This window comes from Pseudorca crassidens, chromosome 21 (genome assembly GCF_039906515.1).
Source record: "Pseudorca crassidens isolate mPseCra1 chromosome 21, mPseCra1.hap1, whole genome shotgun sequence".
Lineage (NCBI taxonomy): Eukaryota > Metazoa > Chordata > Mammalia > Artiodactyla > Delphinidae > Pseudorca > Pseudorca crassidens.
Window position 1 is genome coordinate 35,131,294 of NC_090316.1, and position 21,344 is coordinate 35,152,637.

A 21,344-nucleotide genomic window follows, 5' to 3' on the forward strand; every position below is an offset into this window, starting at 1 on the left:
AGATTAGTAAGTTTTTAAAAATAAAAATAAAACTCAAAGGAAAGAACAGATTTAAAACTTGGTTACAATTATAAACCTGAAAATTTGGTTAAAAGTGTATCTGATTGCATACTGTGGAATATCTCCAGTATGTTTGTCATATGGAAATAAATACCAGGCAGTTTCAAATATTAAAATGTTTAAGAACAGAAAGGGAAATCTATCATAACCTATTTTAAGAGACAGATCTGATTAGTATCCGTGTTCGCTGAATATAAATGTATACACTAAGTGCATGCAAGCAGTGTGGTGTTTTACTGACTAAAAGAAATAATTAAGCAATGAAAATAATACAATTTTAAAACAATAACAATGCAGAGCATTTCATACACCAGGCATAGTCTTGTTGATGGAGAACTTTTAGAATCGACATAGGTAATGAAAACAAATGGCACAGGAATTGAAATCAATGTAGTCTGTGAAGCAAATATGAAGACAGAGATACTGGAGATAAATGACTGAAAGAAGAATAAAAGTGAGTTCATAAACACTTCCCCATTCCTGGAAAGGAAAAACTCAGGGCCCTGCGTGGTTTTATATGACTTAAATAAATGATCCGAGTAAAGAGTAAATAAAGGAGGGTCCTAGGGACTCAAAGAAATTAGACAAATCCAGATTATTAAAAGTAGCCGGAAAATTGACTCAGAAATACATAAAATTATGGGATAAAGAAATAGTTATTCACACTAGTCATGAGGGGGATTCACAATAGTGATATATTTTAGATAGAGAATAATATCATTAATGTGAGCACTATTTATTTTTTAAATGAAATTTAGCAATATGGTCACAGACATGCATTGCCTGTGAGAATACTGAGTTGAATTTGGAGAAAAGCAAGAATGTAAGTCAACTCATTAGATGAAGGAAGGATTTTAGATTTTCTAGTGGATAAAGCTGTACAAATGTTGCTCTAAAATACCAGTGAGTAAATTATAGTCATTTTTCTTTGGTTTAATTAGAATAATTATTAAATGAACCTTGAATCCTTGGCAGTTGTTGAGGTTCTATAAATGAACTAATTTTTTTTTTAAACAATAACATTCCCATACATGGCAATGGGCAGGTGATGTGACAGTTGCCATGCAAAATGACCCCACTGTTTAGGAAAGGTCCATGTCTATGAGAGACTCACCAACAGAGTTTATCCTGTCTGACCCTGTTACTCTAGTAAAGGCTGAAGTTTTGTATGGAGTATGTGTATGTAGTGAGACTGATGCAAGCCAAACCAATCAGAATTGTAGAATTTTGGAATTTTTCAAACTGGAGCAGGATAAAGTGTTGTTTCCTTTTCATGAGCAGGGACAGGACAATGTAAATACCTGGACAATTAATAGGCTTATTTGCTAATGGATTTGTTGTGTTCACAGAAAGGAAGCTAAGAAAGACAGAAAGAAAAATTAGAGAGGGATTAAGAGAATAAGAGATGTCACTCCAAAAGTTTGGTCACTTTACAAATATTGTATTAATTTCATTTATAACAAAGGTTTAGCTTAAGCTAGCATGGGCTTGCAACAGCAAAGTGTTTTGAACTATACACCATGGAGTATTGCATTATTTTTCACCATATGATTATAACATGTGGGAAAGTGCTACTGAAAATACCCCAGAAATTTTGCTTGTGACAATGAGTTGGAATCCCCCAAATGTTTGGAAATTAAATGACATGCTCTAAATAATATACTGTCAATGTAGGCATCACAAAATTGTTTTTTAAATATTTTAAACTGAATGATAATGAATAGCCAACATAAAAAGTCTCAGAATACATGCAGTGCCTAGAGGAAAGTTTATAAATTTAAAGTTTATACGTAAAAGGAAATAAAAAGACTCAAATAAAAATCTGTATTTTTGCTCTAAGAAACCAGACAAATAAGAACAAATTAAAGTCAAAATAAGTAGAAGGAAGGAAACAATAAACATAAGAGCAGAAAACAATGAAATAAATAATAGACAAATACTAGAGAAAATCCATAAAACTAAAGTCTGCATAGGGAATTCCCTGGTGGTCCAGTGGTTAAGACTCCATGCTTCCACTGCAGGGAGCATGGGTTCCATCTCTGGTCAGGGAACCAATATTCTGCAAGCGGCACAGCACGGCCAAAAAATAAAATAAAATAAAAAGCTTCTAAAGTTTTTTTTAAAAGCTGCGTCTATTTGGAAAAGATGAATAAAACTGATAAATATCTAGCAAGAATGGCCAAAAACATACATAATTGCCCATTTCAGAACTGAAAGTAGGGATATCACTACACATCCTACAGACATTAAAATGATAATTAAAATGTTATAAAAAACTATATTTGAATAAATTTGACAATATAGACTTTTAAAAGAAATTTGTAATTAAAAATATATCCACAAATAGTCCTTCAGGTCCAGGCGTCTTCACAGGTAAATTTTACCAAACTTTTAAAGAAGGAAAATTATCAGTTCTACTCGAACTCTTTGAGAAAATAATGGAGATGAAAAGTTTTCTAATTCATCTTATGAGACCAGCATTACAATGACAGCAAAGGTAGAAATAGATATTGTAGGAAAACTACTACACACTAATATACCTCATAGACATAGAAACAAAGATTCTTAACAGAATAATGGCAAATAAAATTCAGAAATATACAAAGGTCAAGCATCCACAACCAAGGTGGGTTTATTGCAGGAATGCAAGGCTGTTTTAACACAAAAATCAAATCTTTTGACTGCTAATAATTCACCATATTAACAGCCTAAAAAAAAGAAAAGACATATGATCATTTCATCCCATGCAGAAACAGCATTTGATAAATTCAGCACCTATTCATGACAAAATTTATTAGCAACAAGGTATAAAAGAGAATTTCTTCGGTCTGATAAAGGGCATCCACAAAACACCTACAGCTAACATTTTACTTTACGGTGAAGAATAGATAACGTATTTTGTGCCTAAGAGAGGATTATAGCAATGATACTCTCACCAGTGTACTTTTCTACAATGTACTAGAGGTCCTAACCACTGCTATATGAAAAATTTTAGAAAGGTGTAGAGATTGGAAGACATGATATAAAACTAAGCTGATTTGCAGGTGACATCACTGTACATCTAGACTCTTCTAAAGAGTCAAAATCTAAGCTAAGTGTAATTCTAAATACATTTAACAGGGCCAAATGACATAAGCTATATCTGTACACTAACAATGTACACTTAGGGAATCAAAAATTTTAAATCCCCATTTATAAAAATATCAACAAATAAAATACTTAAGAATGGATTTAATAGAATATAGTATATACAAGATGTCCACTAAGAAGTATAGAACATCAGTGAGAGAAATTAATGAAGACAAGTAAATTGAGATTTATACCATGTTCATAGATTATACAGCTATTTATTGACAAAATGACAAAGTCTCCGCCAATTGACCTATAGATTCAACATAATCCCAATCAAAATCATATCAAGTGTTTTTTTTTAACACCAGGCTAGTTTTAAAGCATATAAAAAGGCAAAGTACTTAAAGTTAAAACATTCTTTCAAAAGAAGAATGTTGGAGACTTACACTATCTGATTTCAATTTGCTACAGAAATCAAAACAGTGTGGATATTAGTGGCAAGATGAACATATCCTTCAATGGAACAGAAGAGAGAGCCAAAAAATAGGCTATTGAATTTTCATAAAGATGACAAGGTCATTCTAGAGAAATTCTTTATGACATTGGGTTAGACAAATATTTATTAAACAGAGCACAAGAATTACAATCAAAAATTATGGATACAATGGTACTCATGAAATTGCAAATTATGTCCTTTGAAAGACAGAGATTTTAAAAAATGGAAAGGCAAGCTATAGACTTGGAGAAAAGAGACTTGGCAATCTCTTTATCTGGAAAGAGGCTTGTATCCAGAATATATAACAAACTTTTGCAACTCAGTAACAGAAAGATAAACAACCCAATAAAAACATGGGTGAAACGTTTGAATAGACATTTCATTACAGAATATATGAAGATGACCAGTAAGCATATGAAAATGTGCTCAACATCACTAGACATCAGGAAAATACAAATTAAAACAAATATAACACTACTGTAAATCCACAGGAATGACCAAAATTAAGACTGACAGTGTCAAATGTTAATGCGGGTGAGGAGTAACTGGAATTATACATTGCTAGTGGTTATTCAGAGTGGAAAACTACTCTGGAAAACTGTCATTATGGTCTTACAAGTTAAGTGTGCATTAACCCCATGACTCAGCAATTTCACTCTTACATATTTATCCAAGAAAATAAAATCATAATTCCACATAAAAACTTGTTCATGAATATTCATGTAGTAACACTTCACCTAATAGCTAACACTTAGAAACAACATTCCTTTAGCTTTTGATAAGCTGTGGCTTATCCATATGATACAATAATATGCAGCAATAAAATGAAATATACTGCTAATACACAACGATAAATATGAAATTTTAGAAAAAATAAAACTATAGTGATAGAGCAGCAGTTGCCTGGGGTTGCAGGAAGGAAATGTAAGGGATGATAGAAATATTTTACATCTTAATTTTGGTTGTATTTTCACAAGTGTGTACAAACATCAAAACTCATCAAACTGTCCACTTTATATAGGGGAATTTTTATTTATGCAATTTAAACCTCAATTAAGCTAGGGATAAAGCTGCTTTAGACTCGTTACTTCTTGTGAACAGAAATAGGGAATTGCATGCTTGAGACCTCAGCTATATACACTCACACACATACATAGATGCTAGTGAACACCTCAGGGTTGAATTTAGAACAGATCATCAGTTACATAAGAAACAGTCATCTGAGTTCAAACTCAGTTTTTGTTTTGTTTTCTATTTTAAGGATAGAAGTTTGAAATTAACTAAAAACAAATTAAAGTTTATTAATATTCACTTGTTTTTAAAAAAATAAAATCTGTCAAGCCTCTTCCTCCAGATGTAGTTTCCAGATGGTCTATGAATTGTCCAAGGAGAGTCAGAGGGACATTTTTCATCATAATGAAGAGAAAGTATCATATTTCATTTAAAAAACACTGGTCTGGAATCACGGAGATGTACACTTGATGGGGGGGATTATTCTATCAACACATTGACTTTTAGCCATGGAACAACTGACCCCATCCCTCTGTAATTTAGATAACTTTATACCAATGCTAGACAAAGGAATGCAGTAAGACAAAGACACAGAACAAACTCTCAATTCATGACATTGTGGAAAAAGGTAAAAGATCCTTTAAAACAAAAATCCTGGAAAATGCAAACATGAAATGTTCATTTCTCCTCTTATTAAAACTTTAACAAGAGGTTCATTAGGTTTCAAACTTTCTGATTTGTCCTCTACATTCTTTTCCTTTCCTGAATTTGTATAAAGGAATTGTAAATAGGCAGGGAAATAATCATTCCATTAATTATCTCAAAGGCAAGAGTAGTTTCATAGGGATTTCAGGACACATAAGAGGAAGACTAGTTTTTGATATCCAAACTTTTTGTAAATATATTTAAATATTATAAATACTTTTAAGTTTTTGTTCATATGTGTATATAGGAAAAGATTCTAATCCACTAAAGATTTATTATGACAAACCAGCTTCAAGTTTTTTATTAAAATACTTGGATATTTTAAAAATCACATGATCCTACTAACACCCATATTATTTCAGCACAATTAAGCAACTTGGAAATTCACTTTCAGAGCTACTCACATTAGCATTCACAGAGAAAAATAATAGGAAAACCAAATTATAAAAAATAAAGTCAGTAAAATTTGTTATTCTTCACCTGAAATGTACACTATTTCAATTTTTAAACAACTGTGGTTAGTTAAAATTAATAAACTTAGGAAAAATTCTCAAAAGGATAATATTTTTGGCAAGGGACAAATCAGAATCAATTTGAATAACAGCGTATCTGATTTCAAGCAAAGGAATTCCACTGGTTTTAAAACTAGTCATTTCCATTCAACATATTTGCTCTAAGTGCCAATTACATGTAAGGAAATGTATTAATCACTACAAGGAATACAAATAAAGATGAAACAGAGCCTCTGCACTACTCTGGTTTTCTCTTATTCAGTGAAAACATTGAAATACTTACAAAAATCAATCACAGAATTCCACTGATTGGAAAAAATGATGATAGCAGTGATATCACATTTCATAACTATTGTTAAATATAGATTTCACGTGAGGACCATGGAATAGGAGATGGTGAAAATAAAGTCATAGGGACATAAAGTAAATGTTCACGAATTTATATAAGGTAAAATACAAGGTAAATTTTTGTTTTTATAAGCTATTGAGATTATTTAAGGCAGGTGTAATGTATTCTATAACTCATTAGAAGAACCCAGTGGCAGAATGCTTAATTATAAAGGGGAAAGAATAATACATTATGTATATTGTTTTCATATAGATTCTTTGCAATGTGATTTTTTTCCTAGGGAAACTTTAAAGTGATTAAATAATGATTTGCTGAACCCCTGATTACTTTCCTCCATCACTTTTATAAGCTATAATGATTCAGCTATTGGATGGCTATAATGGGTAAAATAATCCCATTACTAAAATTAGTAATACTGAAATTCAAATAGTATTACATATTATTTAAATATATCAATATTCTCTATTAGTATATTATTAAATAATCTCCTTGAATATAATTTTATTAAAAGAATACTTTTTCTCCAAATTAACAATTAAAACATAGATATGACATATATATGTACATATATGTATCATATAAGTATATAAATATATAGGTACTCAGGCAAAATTATATCTGTAGACACAATGGACAAGTCAAGAGAAGTTTTTTTTTTTTTTTGATGAAGGACTTACTAAAGGCCCTTCATATATTGACACAGCACTCAATTCATTTGACAAATGTTTATTAAATATCTACTGTGTATTAAGCATTGTTTTATACATTGTTGAAAAGAAACAGTTCCCTCTGTCAAGAAGCTATATTCTCGTTTTATAGTTTATGATTACTTTGTAACACATAAAATCATACACCTCTCACCAAGTTGCTCTAAGATACCTTTATGAAGCCTGTAACAGAGAGCATGGCTCAGAGTGGAAATCACAGATATGTCAAAAATACTAATTCCTTGCCTTGGTTACCAGCCTTCTAACACCTGAATCAGAGAAACTAGAAGTATGAAGTTTTTTTTTTTTTTCCGTAGGACATTTAACATGGTCAACAATTTTTTCATTTTCATGTATAAGTATTAATACAAGAGGTATCTCTCTATCTTACCACAGTGCCTGCACATTGAAAGCACTTATCTACATTTAGTGAGTAAATTTGTTGCTATTGTTTGAAAGGTCTGTGCTAACCATACCTTTGAACAATTATACCTGAAGCAAATTTCTGGTTCTGAAAGCAAAATCAGTGTGACACATAATATAGCTGGTTCAAGTGTCTTTGGGAGCATTCTGGAGGGACACCTAAACCAGTTTAGGTAGAAAGAGGAAGGTGTCAAGAGGAAAGTGAGCAAGTACAAGCAGAAGTTAGCACCAAAGAGAGAAAGGAGAAGTGAGAAGTGTTCCAAGGCTGGATACAGGGAATAGACAAGGGGAGAGAAGGGTGCCTACAGATAATGTAACATATACTGGAAGGAGAAGAGAGCAGGAACAGGAAATGACAATAGGTTTGCCCCAAAGTAGCAAAAGCATGCCATGGAACTAGGGTACATATCTTAGCGAAGAGATATGGAACAGATGAATGACTATACATTGGGCATTTCAATTATAATCAAAGGCATAACCACTCTCACTATCACCATGCTTGAAAATGAAAGGCGTATTGTCAATTTCTCTTCACTCAAATAGGTAGGGGATGCTATTTTTCTTAGATATAGAGGATTTTGAGCCAATTCCTTCTCAAAGCCAAAGTAAAAGATACTGTAGATGAAAACTATGGTATTACTTTTAAATATCAGCATTTATTTTATACCAGATTTTAAAAACTGATCCTCAAAGGCATTGTTTCACTGTACACACACCAAATAAGTTAATTTATCGAGGATAATACTCTGCAGATACTGCCATGAAATATTCCATGTGAAAAATAGACAATTTCACACATTATCATCTTCTGGGAAAGCAAGAATACGTACTCTCTGGTGGTGGGTCCTATTGAAATCCTGCCCAGATCACCCTCACCCGGCTGGCACACCCATCTCCAAGCTATTGCAGAGAATCACACTTAGCCTAAAAGAAATCACCTCCCATCCAGTATACACTCTTTGAAAGTCAACAGCCAAAGAATCACTGACATGAGGACACAAAAGGACAGCCCCCTTTCCTTGGTGGAAACAGTGTTTTGGATGCAAGTCATGCTGCAGAGCTCTCAGTGAGAGCAGGCTGGAGCTAAGATGTGTTCAGACATCTTTGACATTCTTCCTCTTCCCTAGCTTGTGTCTCTCACTTCCCTTCCCCCAAAAGTACTACCTAAAAGTCACTTTTAAAAAAATCTGCATTTCAGGTTCTGCTTATAGGGGTCATAACCTAAGGCACCCCTCCTTGAGGAGGGTCTTTAATACTATTGGACAAGTGCCAGGATCTTCCACCGATATAGATATTCTAAAGCCCTGGGTGTCCATTAGAGTTGGTTCTCCTCTGTTCCACATGTTCTTACACTCACTCCAAGCGTGAGGGACAAGAGTATCCCTCAGGGAGATTTTCCATTACGGGCTTGTGATGGAGAACTGCCTAGGTCTCAATGGCTACCGTTCTGATTAGAGCATATACAATTTATCCACATACTGAAGTTTCCCTCAAACATTCCCATGTGACCAGGGTACCAGGGACATAATCAACACTCCTCTGCAATGATCTAAACTTTGGAATTGAGGCTTGGTACCCATCCAGATGTCCCCTTTGTGTGCTGTCCTGTCTTGTTACCTCTGTGATCTGCTCTCCACCAGTTTCACTCTTTTCCATCTTACATATTTTGATCACTTTGAATCTCAAAGAGAAGGGATCGCGATGCTGATATGCAGTTACCCATGGATCTAGGCCATAATTTGTAAAACGTGGCCATAATTAACACATGAGGGAGGCACATCTCCATAGTCCACTCAGTATATCAAAGACCCAAGTATCCACAAATGTTGAAATATCGATGATACGCCATTGGCTTGCGAAAACAAGTCATGTTTTTGTCAAAACTGTTTAAATTAGGTTTCAGAGTTCTTATTCAACACTAGCCACCTCAACTGACGATAAAAGTGAAATATCAGGGACTATTGTAAACATATTAGAGAGCAAATTGAAACTACAATGTACACATGAAAATTTATGAATTAAAACAGTCATAAAATATTCAAAAGTACCAAAATAAAAAGTGGTAAATTGAGTAGCCAGGTGGAGCATTTATTTGCAGGGGACATTAGACATTTTTAGTATCAAAGTGGTAATACTGTGTACTTTTATATTTGGGTGCACTGATGTGAGTAATAAAAGATTGTGTTGCAAGTTATAAGGTCATGGAGTTTATTATACAAATCAATCAACCAATCAAAAAGTATCGAGTCCTAAGAAGAGAGAAAGAAAGCATATAAAAGATGACCTTTTAGTAAATTTCTGAATTATTCTAGTTACAAATTGATAAAATGACTTGTTTTTTATGGACATGAAGCTTATCGCCTCAAGTATCATAAATTTTAGTCTGAGTTTTTCTGAGCGGCTTAAGAAATGACTCACAGTCAAATCAATTTATTAACTCAGTCTGAAAGGGAATATTATGTGCAACAATAAGGATGTATGAGAGAACAAACCTCTTTAGGATAAGAGAAATACTTTGATATGACTACAGTAGGGGACATAGGGAAGGTCATGAAGAGTCATGAGAGGAGACACACATGTGACACATGATAAAAGGGGTCCATGCCTTCTGAACAGATTTCGTGACTTATGAATGTTTCTTAAAAGTGGTATCAGAATCATACTGAGGTATTCTTTAAGAAAGAAGATTGTCCCAACAAGGCATTTTATGATCACTAAAGATCAAGAATCACTCTGTAAGTATGAAGAGCCCTACAGGGGTTTCAAACAGAAGTGTGACAGAGGAGTGAGGGAAGAAATAAGAGGTGAGTAAGAAAGAAGGGAAGAGAGATATTACCAGACCCAAAGACATATAGAATATATGGAACACAATCAAGTTCTAAGTTAGAGGCTATGGGTCGTTATTGGAATTGTAGGTCTATTTCAGCTCTCTTTTTCAATCTGTGTTGGATAGGATAACCCTATAAAAATAAAGCCAGAAAAGCATGTTTGGACAAATTCAAGAATTACCATAACAAACACTTCCGAATAAAGCACCTAATGAAATGGAGAATCTGGAGAATCACATCACTACCTTTTCTCCTTCCAAATAGTCCTCTCAGGAGGCATATTAGTGTCTAACCAATTTTGATTTTATAAAATTTCATCTTGATTGAAATTAATTTGCGCTTCCCTTTTGCTGACCAGAGGATGTAGTTATATTTCCAATTTGTTTTGGGGGTGGGGTCAGGAAGGGAGGAATAAGTTTTGATTATTCAGTAGCTAATACTCTGAGCACACAAAACAAAATTAAATTTTGGAGGATTTTATCTTTTTACAATTGATTTTTGAAAATCCCGGAAAGAGCAAATGTAAATCTCAGTGGGTTTCTAGCTGAACAAATAGCTACTAAAAATACACTTTTAATTGTCAGAAAACATACATGCCAAAGCCTTTGGCTCAGATGGAGGCCAAGTTAATTTCTAAAACTAAACAGAGAATTTCTGTAGGAAAAAATCTTTTCAGCAAATAATAACAGTTCCTTAGTTTTAAGAAATTTGGGGATACCTGGGTAGTTCTATTTCCTAGATTTAAATACGTGTATCTAGTTCATATGGTATAAGTTGCATTTCAATTTGTCCTATTAAGTTTCTATTCGTTTCAGATGATCTACAGAAGTGTCAAGAACGCTTAAAAGAATTATGTTTTAACATGAGTCATGAAAATCAAATATGTAATAATATATTTTCAAGGGAATTCAACTTAGCACTTCCTTGCTTAAGAATGTTTAAGAATGGCTTAGGCAACTATTTTTCCTGATGCAAGGAGTTGGTGAAATTTACTTCTTGAAATTCCTTGCTATAAACTAAGTTATGAATTTTTGTCCAGTATGGTGGGCAGACTCTAAGATGACTCTCTGCAATCCGTTCCTCCTTGTATTCACACCTTTGTGTAATTCCCGCCCCTTGAGCATGGACTGGACTTACTGATTTAGTTAGTATACTGTAGAAGAAAGCATCCAAAGGTTTAGGAAGTATATTGCTTTTCTTTGCTGCCATACGAGCTAGCACAAACTTAACAACTAAAACAATGCAAGTGTATTATCTCAGTTTCCAGGGGCAGGAGTCCTTGAGTCTCACCAGGCTGCAACCACAGTGATATTTAAGACTACAGTTCTCAACTGGTGCTCATTCAGATGGCTGGCAAAATTCAATCTCTTGCAGGTTATGGCGGAAATCCCTGTTTTCTCGATAGTAGTGGCCTAGGACTTGCTCTCAGCTCCTAAAGGCTATCCCACTCCATATGCAATTATAAGACAGTTTTTGCCGCTTTATACTTCCCAGTCTAGAAGAAGAACATTCTCTTCTTTTAAAGAGCCCATCTGAATATGTCAGGCCCATCATGGATAATGCTAATTTTGATTAACTCAAAGGCAACTGATTGGGAAACAATTACATCTTTTGCCATATAAGGTGACATAATAACTTGTCATATTCATAGGTTCTGTTTACATTCAATTAGAGGGCCATGGAGGGGGGCTCATTTTAGGAGTCTGCCTCCTACAGAGAGTATGAAATTCTCCACAATTAAAAGACTTGAACAAACACTAGCTTAGCTTCTAATCAGTCAAGGCTGCATCGCCAGGTTGATGACTCCAGTTCCCTTAAGTTCTTGCTTAGGAAACCTCAAGGCTGCCAGGAGATTTTACTGTTTGTTCCAGCCAAAACCCAGTGACAGGTAAATAGGCTTCTAACCCCCCTCTTAGGGCAGTTACTTTAGAAGGCTTGCATTATACATTCTTTCTTCACCCCTTTGCGACGTAAACCTTCTACCTCCCAGAACTGTCTTCACAAGGACCTGAGTGCCCTCTCTTTAAAATACAAACACTCAAGGAGATAACTGTCACTCTAGTTCCCTGTGGAAGAATGAGGGCCTTCTTCAGCAGGCACCACGCTCCAACTTGCACCACTGCCTCCTGTCATAAAGAGAGGAGAAGTTTGGATATGAGCCGATTAAGAAACCCACACGGCTGGTCACATGGACCGAAACCCCTTACCACCACTCAGTGCCTTTTCCGTAGCACAGCCCGGCCTTGGAAAAGCCTCCTGCACTTTGTTTTGATGAAGCGGAGTTTAGTTCACACTGAACCCTCTTCCCTCTTGCTAGAGTTATTACTGAATACAATCTGTCCTTACCCCTTTAACCAGTGTCTGGCTTTGTTTATCTCTGACAGTTCATTCCTTTTAGGGTCTGTATACTGAGCCACCATTCAGACCAGTACGGGTCTGGGAAATACTATGGCCCAAAGGTAGATTTGGGGATGTGCTTCAATTGTAAATTCGGCACATTTTAGGGGTAAATTGGAAGACTTGGTTGGTGTCAAGGTCTTCTAGAAATTTTCATAAACTAGGGAAAACTGAACCTAATTATTATGCCCAAGTTATAGGTAAGTAGTTTAAAATGGATCTGAGAACCAACAAGAATAAAGCCAGGAGCAGCTGGCTAAACTACGTTTATTTCAGGGGCACTGTATCCCCTGTACCTTACCAGAGGATCACGGGAATTCCAAAGTTATTCTTTCATTATCAAAACTCAAGAACTCTTTCCAAAATATGAAGAATAGCATGATCCTACAATTTCAGCTTTCTAAATAGCTATTCTCTTATTCAGACATAATTAAAAATGTACATGTATTTCCCCAAGGAAACTAGAGAAGGACTTTGGTTTTTCTGTATAGAAGAGTCTTTACTTTTCAAAAATATAAATTTAAGTTACATTATTTTACTATAAATTTAGGGTAAGTACTTTTTTTTTATTTCCCATAAATACGAAGCAGTCTTACTTAGAGGAAAGTAACTCTTGCTACACGCAGTAATATGCATACTTCTGTAGATTGGTGGTTTATTACAGTGAAATTACAGATTTATATATAAATTGGGGGTAAGGGGTGAGTGATTACAAGTGATTACAATATATCCGCTGGTCAAATTCTTACCCTAAAAATGAAACCATTCTGACCTAACCACCAGTGTCCTTGTAGTCAATTACCTAGGTAACTAGAATGTTAAAATATCAGATAGGTAAATCTGACTAAGAAAGTAGACATGCTGACTCCTTGCCTAATGAATTCTTAAAAGTCCCTCTTGGATCTGATGCAATCAACATGAGTGGTCTTGTCACTTTCCTTTCCTATTGATTTTCCAAATATCATTTTCTTTAACTTAAAAGGTCAGTGGATTGTGCATAATGCTGAATGAATTAGTGGGTGTGTGCATGTGTGTATGTGTGTCTGTGTGTGTGTTGGTCATACAACATTTAATTATTTGAACAAAATGCTGAATAATGTTTTCTTAATTTTAATCCATAATTTGGCCAAAATAAAACACTTCTCCTGATCTTTGAATTGGTATTACTTGATCATAGGAGTTTGAATTTAAATGAAGTATCATGTAAAACAATAATAAGGCCCATGAACCTTTTTGCAAATTGGGGGGGGGGAACAGACTTGGATTTATTTAATCCATAATTAGCTTATGTCTCTAATTAGATGTTTCTGTACATAAAGAAAATTAATCTTTGTAGCCAAGGCAGTTTCAGTATCGATCACATGTGAGAACACCTTGGTTTTAGAGGGAATATCATCTCTAGTGTAGAGTTCAGTATTTCTAATCCCAATCTTGCTTGTTAAAAACTGAATTTAAAAATTTATGATACAACTTACTTTTATTTTGAACACCTGTTCTTTCAACTTACTTTCACAATTTGAGCATTATACAAACGAGCACAATGTTAGTTATTTCAGGATAAATGAAATTTTTCAGTGAATCAGTTCAGGAGGAAAGTTTCCTTCTCTCCTGCTACCCACTATGACACCTAAGTTCTGGGTGTCATTAATACAGTGGTCCCCTTAATAAAACCTTAGTGGTACAGAATGGTTGCCAGGAGGAACTGAGTGTTTTTAAATTTATTTTTGGCTGCATTGGGTCTTCGTTGCTGAACACAGGCTGTCTCTAGTTGCAGTGAACAAAGGCTACTCTTTGTTGTGGTGCATGGGCTTCTCATTGCAGTGGCTTCTCTTGTTGCAGAGCATGGGCATGGGCTCTAGGCACGTGGGCTTCAGTAGCTGCAGCATGCAGGCTCAGTAGTTGTGGCACACGGGCTCTAGGGCACACGGGCTTCAGGAATTGTGGTGCACAGCCTCAGTAGTTGTGGTGCACAGGCTTAGTTGCTCCGTGGCATGTGGAATCTTCCCAGACCAGGGATTGAACCTGTGTCCCCTGCATTGGCAGACAGATTCTTAACCACTGTGCCACCAGGGAAGTCCCTATATTGTTTTGAGCTGATACTGGTTGTCATATGACATGAATGTCACCCGGACATTCCTACATGCCCCCAAAGGGAAAGTACAATTTAGCTGAGATATTTGGCCAGTGACTATACCAGATAGGGACAAACACACTTTGTGACCTAACGTTGGAAGTAGTCTGCCAAAGCTAGGATCAGGCATGGGTTCTTTGGGGAGTTTGCCACACCAGCAAGGGCAGAGGTAGGTTGAGCTAGCAGAGAAGTTTGCTGAACCCTGAACAAAGTGTAAGACAGAACTGTGCTTAATTTACCTGTTCTCCATGACCCTTATTCTCATTTCCCATGCAAGGCTGAGGGACGTACATTACTGATAAGGTTGGAACGAGAATGTTTGTGCAGGTCCAGTCTAAACATCTGGGCTGCTTTTCTGCAGTGGGCTTGCTCCTAGTCTGTATTGTTTTTCTCTTCACTCGATTTCCTTTATGAGGTACGCCAGAGAAGTTTCCGCATGATAGGAGAAATCTGTTTGCCAGCTGTTCTGTCCATGATTCAAGGGGATTTCAAGTAACGAGTTTAAGAAGTAAAAAACCTGGCTCTTGGACAAAGTCTCATTTGACATCCATTTTTCCACAGTTTGTTTGATCTTTATTCCACTCCTCGTCTATATTTTTCTCTTGGTTCAGAATCTAGGAATCTAGGGAAGAGCAAGAAGCGATTATCAACCTTAAACACAAAACTTGGTAATGGACTAGTTATTGGTTTATTCATTGATTCACTAAACAAATTTTTATTAAGCATTTATTTAATACATCCTGGAGATAAAATAATAAATGAAAACATATATGATTTCTTATCTCATCATGTCTATGGCTTAGTAGAGAAGATTGATATTAGTAAAACTGCCACAATAACACACGTTTCAAACTGAGATAGTATATTGCAAGCACATTATAAAGGAAATTGACCTTGATTGATTTTTAAGAGAAAGGAGTGGAGTTTCTGGGAAGACTTCCTTATAAAAATGATCCTTGAGGGAATTCCCTGGCAGTCCCATGGTTAGGACTCCACGCTTCCACTGCAGGGAGCATGGGTTCGATCCCTGGTCAGGAACTAAGATCCCACAAGCCTCGGGGCACAGCCAAAAGAAAAAAAAAAGTGATCCTTGAGGAAAATTTCAAAATGAGTAGGAAACAAGGTAAAAGACTGGAGGGAGAGAATTCCAGTCAAAAGGGCCAGCTATAGTTGGGTCCTGCAATCAGGTTCATTTAAATTGGAATATCATGTGATGATATTGGAATATAAATTGACATGACTAGGGGCTGGTGGTCTTGAAGGAGCCCCTGTGCACAGATTTTAGGCAGTTTATGTTTACTAGAGGCCTTAAAAAATATTTTTTTTCAGTAGGGCCCAATCTATGTTCTATGGCCCTATGTTCTATGGTATGAAAAAAATACAAAACAGAATTCTCAAGGAACACGGAGATGGCTGGTGTGGTTGAAGACCAGAGACTTAGCAAGAAAGTGGGAAAGAGACTAAATAGAGTTTAGAAAGAGCACAGATGAGGAATGCTTTGGTGAGAACTGTGTTTGTTTTTTTTTTATTACATGGACAGTTGGAGGCAATTGGAGAATTTTATGATCAGATATGTGTTTTGAAAATGTCACTCTCATTGCAACCTGGACAACAAATTGGGAGGTGAAGAATCATGGTTGATTAGATACTAGGAGATTAGGGTATGTGTCCAGTCCACGTGAGAGATAATAATAAACTAAGATTATAGCACACGTTTTAGAGAGATATTTAGAACTTAAAAACCTCTAAATCTGGGAGACAGCTATACCATGCAGAATAGCTATGTGTCTAACTTGGGCAATTTAACTCATGGTTGCACTATTCTTGATCAGGAATCTTAGCTGTAGATGTGATTTAGGGGGAAAGATGTGAACATGATTTTGTATATATTTAGACCTAATTGTATCATAGATATGTAAGATCAAATTTTATACAGAGCTGAAGCTCATAGGATAATTCAGGAGTTCATATAAAATTGAGTCATACAAGAGGGAGGAGATATGGGGATATATGTAAATGTATAGCTGATTCACTTTGTCGTAAAGCAGAAACTAACACACCATTGTAAAGCAATTCTACTCCAATAATGGTATTAAAAACATAAAAAAATAAAATAAAATAAAATTGAGTCATCATGTAGTAATGTACATATGAATTTTCTTATGGAAATAACTTTAAGTCAAAAACTGAGTACTCCCAAAATTTAGTGGTCAGGTAGATGATAGTATGCAGAAGAGGAAGAAAAGGATTCAGCAGAAAAAATGCAGGAAGAAAGCAAGGAGCATGTGGATGGAAAGTGCTTCAAAGGATCAAGTGGTCAACATATTTGAATAATATTGGATTTAGAAGAAGAGAAGTGAAAATACTCATTGAATGCAATGGCATGGAAGTCATAGGAATTCTTAGCAAAAATTACTTTTGGAGAAAGTCTCTAAGGGATAGGAAACTGATATGGGTGAAGAAGTGAGGAGTGAACAGGAGGTAAACACTCATATATAGTGAGTATAGACAACTCTTTAAAAAAGATTGGGTAAAAATGGGATGAGACTGATGATGGGGTGATAGCTGGAGGGCAAGGCAGAGTGGAGTTGGGTAGTTGATTCATTATTGTTGTTGTTGAAGATGTAGTGTGGATTAATTTCACAAAAGAGAACATAAACTTGATGAAATGTTGAGGGGAAAGATTGATTTCACAAGTGGTCCTTGACTATTGAGGTAGAGACAGAGAATTATAATTCAAAGCTCAGGTAGAGGGATAAGCCACATAATTATTCTCTGACATTAAATAAGTACCTACTTAATGAGCGTATCTGACCACCAGGTCTTGGAGAACATTTCTATTGATAGTGAGCTTGACTGAGACCACAGAAAAATAATATGTCATCAGAGGACAAACTTTATAACCTTTTCACATTCAACTTTTAGAAGTTGCATATTTATTATTCTAAAGCTATTTACTAGAGTTAACGCATTTTTCATTTGTAATAAGATTCATTTAAACATAAAACCCTATGTGATATAGTCTTTGCTAAAGTGTTTCTTCAAAAAGGCAGACAAACTAAATGTGTAAACAGATACCTAATTGAACTGTGAAATTTTACTATTGCTGTTGTGCTCAATTTACTTTGTTGAATTTTAATGTCAGAAGACTATCAAAGCATAGCCACAGGAAAATGCCCTGCATTACAGGAATTACAGAATTCCACGGATGTTAATTATTTAATTCACACCAAACTCTCCATTCAGTGAAATGCTTGACTTTTTTGTCTTCATAACTGTTTTCTATAAAAATGTATTAAAGAACTACAGGTATTTACTCTGATCCCAAATTGTAATACAATTATTTTGCTATCTTACTGAAGGATTAAAATGACACTGTTGCTCAATTTATTAACCAAAAAATCCCCGTAGGTAACAATAAAGTCTATATATTTTTTTTAATTTCAAGGGCACTTCGACTTAGCTGTCAATAGAAAATCTAGTCTATATTCACAGAAGCTGCTGTCTATTATATATCATAAGTTATGATGAAAGAGTTTCGCTTTTAGCAAGTGCAAAGGGGAAAATTAAAAAGCCACACAATGTGTGGAACTTGAAGAATATGCATTCTAGCTTCATTTGACAAGGGAAATTTGTCAAACCCTCAATTGTGCTTATTAACCACATGGCTTCATAGTATGAGGTTTTATCTCTTCTTTTAAGTTACGTTAGAGACCTGGCTTTCTATTTAACAAAATACCCTGACACAATAAAATTATACACTTTTCACTTACTAGTTAAGATTCACTTTCAGCATTTAGCTTTATTTTGTATTATTTTTATTGTGCTTATGTTACTGAAAACAGGCATAGTTCCTAAGGTTAGCATTAGGTACCATCTAAATGCTCATTTCTGGACAGTGCATCGTAACTGAGAAGTCTGGAAATGCCAATCGAAACGAGTGGTATTTTCAAATGGAAAATAGCCACTACCGAATTCATTTATATTAGGTAATTACACTTCTCATTGCCTTTTCCTGTTGATGTCAGATTGGTTGTTACTCTACAGGGAATGAATAAGTAAAAACTGCATTTTCACAATTACCTAACACTTATTTGGTGGCAAAATTGATTCCAGAATATGAAAATTGCAGAATGTGGTCAGAAGTGTGCCTGAAAATTTAAATATTCTCACTCAACATATTATCACTCCTTTTTTGCCTTAAGCAATAAGAATTCTCTTAAGTAGTAAGAAACAGCAAATTATAAAGAACCAAGCATGATTCTAATACAAATTACTTACTGTTTTCTTAAAATTAAACCTTGAATAGCACCAGCGAATATTATGTTTTTGATAGAGATAGATCAATAGGTTGATTGATTGATCCATCAATAGATGTTCAACTTCAGCTAGCTAGTTGTTCTGGATCTTTCTCTTAATTGACAGTGATGTGTTATTTTCTTTTGCAAGAGCAAAGTGATGAAGATCTCTTATACTGAGGGTGGTTAGACGTGTCTCAGGAAATTGTATAAGACCCGACTGGGCTTTACCTTAGACACGTGCAGATCCATCACCCGTTAGTGTATTGTTCGCCATTTAAAAGCTGTTGAGCTAAAGATTATTGTTAGTCTTAAATTTCATTCCATATCTTCATTGTATGTTGAATTTTTATTAGAAAACCTAATTAGCCAATTACAGGAATCATCATTTTTCTCCCTTAATTTTATTTTTGTAACCATGAATTTCCTCGTATTGCTCACAGTTCTACTACAGAGAGGCACAACCCAGACAGCTCACAGAACGAATGCTTTCAGTATTTAAGGAAGTCCTTTTGTCCTGAGATCTAGCAGTCTTGACTACTTCACGTCCAAAGGCAGCAGTTTTCATCAGTAAAGCATCATTTTTGCCAGCAGTATTGCTCTTTGTTCCAAACAATGTGCATTCATTCTCTCTTCAAACTTAATTATAACTATTTTGTTTACCTTTCACAGAAATTTGAGGAAAAAAAAAGATTTTCCATTATATGACTTTTTTTCTCTTCCAAACAAAACTGTGTTTCAAATGTTCTGTCCCATAGGCACTTTCCTTCATTTCTCTTCCTTTTCTTGCTTAAGTCACCTGTCAGTACATTTAATATTTTCTGTTATCTCTTCAACAGAAGGGGCCTCAGGCTGTAGCTTGACAAAGGCATCCAAACGTGTTAAAGTCGCAAGTAAATTCCAGCTGTCACCGCCTCCCCCATCCTCTTGCTCTAAACAGGAAATGATTGAAGTGTTTGGTTTAATGATGTTTTAACATTTATTTAGGGCTCATTTTGTGTCAGGTCTTTGACATGTAAAAGATACAAGGTCCTCCCTCCAAGGAGCTTACATTCCAAGGTGTTCAAAGAAGACAGATATAAAAAGGAACTCTTTGTGAAATTTATTTTTCCCAAGTGCAAGAGAGCACAAATGAAAAAAAGAAATAGGGAGACATAAGAGGAGAATTTTTGACAGAAGCAGAAAAGACCACTGTCTTTCTACTGACATTTTAATTTTAAAGACAGACAGCCTTAAACAGTAGAACTTAATTTATGTTAGAGAATCAAACTGATTAAAATAAAACTGTATTTCAAGTTTTTATTCTTATTTTTCTATAATTCTCAGTGTAAATATTGCTTTGGGGATGACATAAGATGGTTTATTTCAGGACAAGTCTACATTGGAAACAGTTTTTTCTTTGAGCAGTTGGGAAGATTTTGATGTTCCACTTGGGAATGAATCTTAAAAAGGTAACTACTGGAATCTCTAGTGGCTTTGAAGTCTGGATAGCAGAAGAAGGATGGGTTTTAACTCTTCCTTAAATTGTTTTTAGACTATAGAACAAAAGGCGGAATGAAGAGCTTTGGCTCGGAAGATAGCATTGAAGAGCAGCCTTTGTGTTTTGGGTTCATGATTTCTCATAACAGATTAATAGGTAATATACAAGAATTTCCCCCTACATCAGGGAAGAATAGGTTGTCAGAAAACTTTACTATTTGAAAAGAGAGTTAGAAAAGAAGATTTGAAGTACCGGAAAAAACGACAGGTTATGATACAAAAAAAAACAGGGAAAATGAAAATAGTTCCTATAACCTACTATATATATACATATATATATATATATATATGTATATATATATGTCAATATGCAGTTGTTGATAAAAAATGCTCTAAAGATAGAATTTCAGTCTAGGGAAGAAAATATGATGAGATACTCTAGAACAAGGATCAGGAAATTTTTCCCCTTTGTGGCCAGATTGTGTATTTTTAGGCTTTGTCAACCATACAGGTCTCTCTAGGAAATACTCAGTTCTGCCTGTATAGCATGAAACAGTTTTAAACAAAACATAAATGGAAGTGACTGTACCAAGCTCAGTCAATTCCTTGACTCGTTTTATCCCCCATTGTGAGAAGAGATTATTAGGATATGCAGGCCAGTAAGTCTGCTTGCCTTGGTCTGGTATTCCTTCCAAAGTCACGGACGAATGCTTAAACAAAAAGCATGCACATTTATCAGTTACAGACAAGGTACTTAAAGCACTTCACAGGCTAAAATCATGTTCAAGAGAGAAAAATAAATCTTAAATATTTCAGAGACATAGATCTATTAATAAACCTGATTTGAGTTACTAAATTCTGGTTAATAGTGACCTT